The sequence below is a fragment of the Triticum aestivum genome, chromosome 1A (assembly GCF_018294505.1).
Source record: "Triticum aestivum cultivar Chinese Spring chromosome 1A, IWGSC CS RefSeq v2.1, whole genome shotgun sequence".
NCBI classification, from domain to species: domain Eukaryota; kingdom Viridiplantae; phylum Streptophyta; class Magnoliopsida; order Poales; family Poaceae; genus Triticum; species Triticum aestivum.
In genome coordinates, this window is record NC_057794.1 from 543,150,847 (window position 1) to 543,156,846 (window position 6,000).

A 6,000-nucleotide genomic window follows, 5' to 3' on the forward strand; every position below is an offset into this window, starting at 1 on the left:
CGAGTCGATCGCGATGATCGTCGTCGAGTGCCCAAGCCTCCTCCAAGGAGTGGGTCGTACGTGCCTCGGCAACATGATGACAGGCGCCCTCACAGTATGGGGCGATGGATTCCAGTCGATCCCAAAGAGCCGGGCTTTGATGCGAGATCTATTCTCGTTCAGGGTTTGGTCGATAGAAACAGAGCTCACCGAGAGGGTCATGACAGAGATCTACCAACTAGCAGCAGGGTGCATGTCTCAGGTCCGGAGTGCTTCCGCAGAGCCATCAGGGCTGTAGTGATTCCCCCCAACTTCAGGTTGGCGACTGGAGTCAGTAAGTTCACTGGTGAGTCCAAGCCTGATACTTGGCTTGAAGACTACCGAGTGGCTGTCCAGATTGGTGGCGGCAATGATGAAGTGGCCATGAAACACCTTCCTCTAATGCTGGAGGGCTCGGCTAGAGCATGGCTGAATCAGTTAGCACCTAGTAGTATTTACACTTGGGAAGATCTTGCTCGAGTATTTGTCAAAACATTCGAAGGTACTTGCAAACGACCGACAGGGTTGACAGAATTACAGTGCTGTGTTCAGAAACCGAATGAGACTTTGAGAGATTATATCCAGGGATGGATCACATTGCATCACACGGTGGAGAATGTGTCTGATCATCAGGCAATTTGTGCCTTTAAAGAAGGTGTCAAGTATCGGGAGTTGAATCTGAAATTCGGTCGGACAGGAGATATGACTCTGACTTGGATGATGGAAATTGCCACCAAGTATGCCAACAGTGAAGAAGAAGACCGACTCCGGAGTGGCAATCATAAAATAGTCGCCCATGAAACCGGAGGAGGAAACTCCAGTCGGAAGCAGAAGCGCAAAGCCGAGCCAGCCGCTCCTGGTGAAGCTTTAGCCATGACTCAAGGAAAGTTCAAGGGGAATCCCAAAGGGCCGTGGAACCCCAAGAAAGTAAAAGATCAAGATGGGAATGATGTGCTGGATTTGCCATGCCATGTCCACACCAAAAAAGATGAAGAGGGTAATTTCATTTACCCGAAGCATACCACTCGGCAGTGTCGACTCCTAATCCAACAATTCCGAGAGAAACAATCCAAGGAAAAGGAGAAAGAAGCAGACAAGGTTGAGGACGAGGAAGAGGATGATGATGGTTATCCCCACGTGAATTCCACTCTGATGATTTTCGCTGACATTGAGAGTAAAAGTCGATTGAAAGTCATCAACAAAGAAGTGAACATGGACACATGCTTGCTCCGGTGACACTCAGTTATTTGAAGTGGTCCCAGACTGCCATTACATTCGACCAGTCCGATCACCCAGCGCACATAGCCACCCCTGGGAGGCAAGCGTTGGTGGCCGACCCAGTAGTCGAAGGCACCCGACTGACTAAGGTTCTGATGGATGGTGGCAGTGGCCTGAATATACTGTATGCAGAGACGTTGAAAGGAATGGGCATTCCGATGTCCAGACTCAGTGAAAGTAATATGAGTCTCCATGGGGTCATTCCTGGCAAGAAGGCTGCATCACTCGGCCAGATTGCTCTCGACGTGGTTTTTGGTGATTCCAAGAATTACCGCAAAGAAAAGTTGACATTTGAAGTTGTGGATTTCCAGAGTGCCTATCATGCTATTCTGGGCAGGCCAGCTTATGCACGTTTTATGGCTCGACCATGTTACGTGTACCTCAAATTGAAGATGCCTGGTCCCAAAGGGGTGATCACTATCACTGGTAGTCGGAAGAAGGCAGAAGAGTGCTTCCAGAAGGGCTCAAAGATCGCTGATGCATAGATGGCCGTAGCAGAATTGCAAGAATATCAAAAAAATGCAGATTCGAGTGATTTGTTGCGAGCCAAGAAGCCCGCCACGGACTCAGCATTCCAGTCGTCTGGCGAAACAAAGTCGATTAACATTCACCCGACGGATTCCAATGTTGCTCCGACTCACATTTCAACAACACTCGACTCCAAACAGGAAGAAGCGCTCACCTAGTTCCTCCGTGAGAACTGGGACATCTTTGCATGGAAATCTTCGGACATGCCAGGTGTTCCCAGGGGACTGGCTGAGCATCGTTTGCGAGTCGACCCAAAAGTGAAACCAGTCAAAGAACATCTTCGACGGTCCGTCATACAGAAGAGGAAGGCAATCGGTGAAGAGGTGGCTCGGCTTTTGGCAGCTAAGTTTATTCGTGAGATTTACCACTCCGAGTGGTTAGCTAATGTTGTCATGGACCCAAAGAAGGACGACTCACTTCGCATGTGCATCGACTTCAAACATATCAATGGGGCCTGCCCGAAAGATCACTTTCCTCTACCTCACATTGACGAGATAGTCGACTCAACTGCGGGGTGCGAGCGTTTGTCCTTTTTGGATGCCTACTCCGGGTACCACCAGATCCGTCTGTACGGACCCGACGAGATAAAAACAACTTTCATCACCCCGTTTGGGTGCTTCTGTTATGTCACCATGCCATTTGGTTTGAAGAACGTTGGAGCCACATTCATGCGGATGATTTAGAAGTGCCTGCTCACTCAGATCAGTCGGAATGTGTAAGCATACATGGATGATATTGTGGTCAAGTCACGTAAAGGTTCCAACCTACTGACTGACCTTGCTGAATTCTTTGCCAACCTCAGAAGGTATGATATCAAGCTTAATCCATCAAGATGCACGTTTGGAGTTCCAGGCGGAAAATTACTCGGTTTTCTCGTTTCCGAACGAGGGATCGACGCTAACACAGAGAAAGTGGGTGCTATACTCCAGATGAAACGCCCTGTGCGTGTGCATGATGTCCAGAAGCTTACTGGTTGTTTGGCCGCCCTAAGTCGATTCATTTCTCGCCTCGGTGAAAAGGCACTGCCTCTTTACCGACTGATGAAGGAATCAGATAAGTTCGAGTGGACTCCTGAAGCTGATGCAACATTCGCAGAGCTAAAAGCCCTGCTTTCCACCCAGCCGGTGCTTGCTGCCCCAATCAGAAAAGAGCCTTTACTGCTTTATATAGCAGCCACTGGACAAGTCGTCAGTACAGTACTTATGATCGAGCGGGAAGAAGAGGGAAAAGCTTATAAAGTTCAGCGCCCGGTTTATTATATTTCTGAAGTTCTGACTCCGTCAAAGCAGAGATATCCACACTATCAGAAGCTTGTTTATGGGATTTACATGACCACGAAGAAGGTTGCACACTATTTCTCTGATCACTCTGTTATAGTCGTCAGCGATGCTCCATTGTCGGAGATTCTGCACAACAGAGATGCAACAGGTCGAGTGGCCAAATGGGCGATTGAACTCCTTCATCTAGATATAAAGTTTGAGGCAAATAAATCTATCAAGTCCCAAGCAGTGGCAGATTTCCTCGCCGAGTGGATCGAACAACAACTGCCAACTCAAGTTCACTCAGAGCACTGGACCATGTTCTTTGATTGATCCAAAATGCTGAATGGTTCTGGTGCTGTGGTAGTACTGGTTTCCCCCCGAGGAGACAAGCTCAGATACGTCCTCCAGATTCACTTTGATTCCTCCAATAACGAAGCAAAATATGAAGCACTCCTATATGGGTTATGTATGGCCATTTCACTCGTCGTCCGTCGCCTTATGGTTTACGGCGACTCAGATTTGGTGGTCAATCAAGTGATGAAAGAATGAGACGTTAGAGGCCCAGCCATGACTGGTTACTGCAATGCGGTGAGGAAGTTGGAAAAGAAGTTTGAGGGGTTAGAACTCCATCATATACCCCGTCTGAAAAATCAAGCAACCGATGACTTGGCGAAGATAGGTTCCAAGAGAGAAGCCATTCCCAACAATGTGTTTTTGGAACATATTCACACACCGACAGTTCAGGAAGATCCTTTTACAGAAGAGCCCCCGCAGCCTAAGAGCGCCACAGATCCGACTGAAGTCGAGGTCCCAGCCGTGGTCGACCTAATCATGGAGGTTCTGGTCATTACTCCCGACTGGACAGTGCCGTACATTGCGTACATCCTTAGGAAGGAACTCCCAGAGGACGAAAAAGAAGCTCGGCAGATCGTCCGTCGATCCAAGGCCTTTACTGTGATAAGAGGACAACTGTTCAGGGAAAGCGTGACTGGAGTCGGTCAGAGATGTATAACACCAGAAGAAGGTCGAATGATCCTCAATGACATCCACTCGGGGACCTGTGGTCACCATGCGTCCTCTCGGGCCATCGTGGCTAAAGCATACCGAGCCGGGTTCTATTGGCCACGAGCAAATGAAATGGCGAAAGATATAGTCGACAAATGTGAAGGCTGCCAGTTTTACTCGGACATGTCTCACAAGCCAGCGTCAGCCCTGAAGACCATTCCCCTCATCTGGCCCTTTGCTGTTTGGGGATTGGATATGGTTGGGCCACTGAGAACTGGTAGGAGCGGCTTCACTCATGTGCTCGTGGCAGTCGACAAGTTTACCAAATGGATCGAAGCTAAACCTACCAGAAGCTATGCACCTAGGGTAGGGTCATGGATCTGATCTGAGCTTTCTGTGCTTCTCAAGGTACACGAGTCGACTATGCTTCAGTCGCTCACCCGCAGTCGAACGGACAAGCGGAAAGGGCGAATGGCCTAATTCTCAAAGGACTGAAACCCCGACTGATGCGTGATCTCAAACACGCAGCAGGCGCTTGGGTCGATGAACTTACATCAGTTCTTTGGGGGTTGAGGACAACTCCCAATCGGTCGACTGGACGAACTCCTTTCTTTTTGGTCTATGGAGCCGAATCTGTTCTGCCAAGTGACCTACTCCACAATGCACCCCGAGTCGAGCTCTTCTCCGAAGAGGAAGCAGAGCAGGCCCGACAAGATTCAGTCGACCTCTTAGAGGAGGAAAGAGAGATGGCCTTGATCCGGTCGACCATTTATCAGCAAGACTTGCGTCGATTCCATGCCAGAAACGTGAGGGGTCGAACCTTTCAAGAGGGAGACCTGGTTCTTCGAGTGGATCAACAGAAACCACACAAGCTCGCCCCGGCTTGGGAAGGTCCCTTCATCATCACCAAAGTTCTCCACAATGGAGCATATCATCTTTACAGCGTTGAGCATCAGAAGGATGAGCCACGGGCTTGGAACGCGGAGCTGCTTTGCCCCTTTTATACTTAAGCACTCGTTCAAATAAAATGTAATAAGAAGTACCTTTGTAATTTGTTCATCAAAGACAAGAGCTTTTCAGTCTTCTCACACGATTGGTGTTGTTTTTATTTACCTCCAAAATCCCCCAGTGGGTGGGCTTAGCCATGAATCCGTTTCGCCTAAGTTTCAAAGAAAATCCTACCGAGTGATGAGCAAGCCTCTCACTCGGGAGGCTTAGCCGCGAATCCGTTTCACCTAAGCTCGAAAGAAAATCCTACCGAGTGGTGAGAAATCCTCCCACTCGGGGGCTTAGCTGCAGTCCAGTACTCGCCTAAGTTTGTAAAATCCTACCGAGTGGCGAGCAATCCTCCCACTCGGAGGCTTAGCTGCAGTCCAGTACTCGCCTAAGTTTATAAAATCCTACCGAGTGGCGAGCAATCCTCTCACTCAGGGGCTTAGCTGTAGTCCAGTACTCGCCCAAGTTTGTAAAATCCTACTGAGTGGTGAGCAATCCTCTCACTCGGAGGCTTAGCTGCAGTCCAATACTCGCCTAAGTTTATAAAATCCTACCAAGTGGTGAGAAATCCTCTCACTCGGGGGCTTAGCTGCAGTCCAGTACTCGCCTAAGTTTATAAAATCCTACCGAGTGGCGAGCAATCCTCTCACTCGGGGCCTTAGCTGCAGTCCAGTACTCGCCTAAGTTTATAAAATCCTACCGAGTGGTGAGCAATCCTCTCACTCGGAGGCTTAGCTGCAGTCCAGTACTCGCGTAAGTTTGTAAAATCCTACCGATTGGTGAGCAATCCTCCCACTCAGGGGCTTAGCTGCAGTCCAGTACTCACCTAAGTTTGTAAAATCCTACCGAGTGGTGAGCAATCCTCCCACTCGGGGGCTTAGCTGCAGTCCAGTACTCGCCTAACTTTGTAAAA